General features: G+C 47.8%; 1 long non-coding RNA gene across 3 annotated transcripts in view; it reads right to left on the reverse strand.

Moving 5' to 3' along the window:
* The window catches only part of LOC123078130 (uncharacterized), a 3,040-nt gene extending 2,270 nt beyond the window's left edge, over positions 1-770 (reverse strand). Inside the window, exons 1-2 of one of the 3 annotated variants that reach the window (XR_006437072.1) lie at positions 611-770; positions 368-509 (exon numbers count right to left, since the gene is read on the reverse strand). This is a non-coding gene — a long non-coding RNA (uncharacterized lncRNA). Of the gene's footprint in view, positions 1-367 lie in introns of all 3 variants that reach the window. The other 2 variants (XR_006437073.1, XR_006437071.1) reach the window with 2 other exon arrangements.
* Between the last annotated feature and the right edge of the window lie 367 nt (positions 771-1,137).

Genomic DNA, 1,137 nt, shown 5'->3' on the forward strand with positions numbered 1-1,137 from the left:
CAATCACATTGAATTCAACGCTCACCTTCCGCACCAGCAAACCGCAAAATCTGAACTCTATTTACCAACATCAAGAGTAGAAAGAATTTCTGCAGTTCAGGGAACTGGCCGCCAATGCCTGAACTGAAAAGCCTGCAAGCAATTGTACCATCCTCCAACCTAACGACGCACATAATCTGCGACTGAAAAGGAAAGAACGGCACCCCCATACTTTCAAGGTTCATATCAAGGCAGCCAAGCGATACGGCCGACAGCTCCCGACCTATTTTTATCGACAGGGGAAAGTTGAATCCCAACACTGCTTTTCGAACGCGTACTGAATTTAAGTAAACAACAATAATATGCTTGTGCCACCGCCGCCACATACCTCTCAATCCGCCCAGGAGGTCACGGATCAGGCTTAACGGCAGACTCTCCTCGGCAAGCCCCCCACCCCTTGGCTACCCACCTCGCTTCTCTCGTTTGCATCTGACCCCGCGGGAAGAACCACAACGGGGAAGATGGGAAACCTGCACGCACAGGTTCGCTTGAAACGCTTGCAAGTTCAGCAGGGAACACATAGGACACTGAAACCACCCACAGATGAATCGCACGAGTTAGGGACGCTCACGCGAAAACAGGATCCACGGGAAATCAGCACCGGCGGCGCTCCCCGTCTCCTTGTCGCGGTTGTTTGCCTCCATTTTTTCCCTCTTCCGTCTCCAATCGCACAGCACCGCCGCAACGTTGTCAAGCGACCATGTGGGACATAGCGCATGGACGCGTGCGTTAATACTAGCCACAATGGGTAGTAACATAGTGTTACTACTCTATGTTACTACCTCTATAGTGGGGAGTAACATATGTATGGTAACATACAACACTTTATTTATTAGGCTATAGACTCATCTTGTCTTGATATGTGTGATGTTACTCACATTAATAGTAACTAGCTATGTTACCACATGCCTCTTTTTCTTCATTTATTGTTTGCCACATCATCTATATTATCTAGATACGTGTGATGTTACTACCTATGTTACTCACATTGTGGGTAGTCTAACAAACAGCTAGCGGAAAAAAAATTCTGGACCATGGTCCAAGTACGATATGGTTCCACTGCCGGTACATCTGTTAATTGTGACGCTGCAGACGTGG

The sequence above is a fragment of the Triticum aestivum genome, chromosome 3D, assembly GCF_018294505.1.
Source record: "Triticum aestivum cultivar Chinese Spring chromosome 3D, IWGSC CS RefSeq v2.1, whole genome shotgun sequence".
NCBI classification, from domain to species: domain Eukaryota; kingdom Viridiplantae; phylum Streptophyta; class Magnoliopsida; order Poales; family Poaceae; genus Triticum; species Triticum aestivum.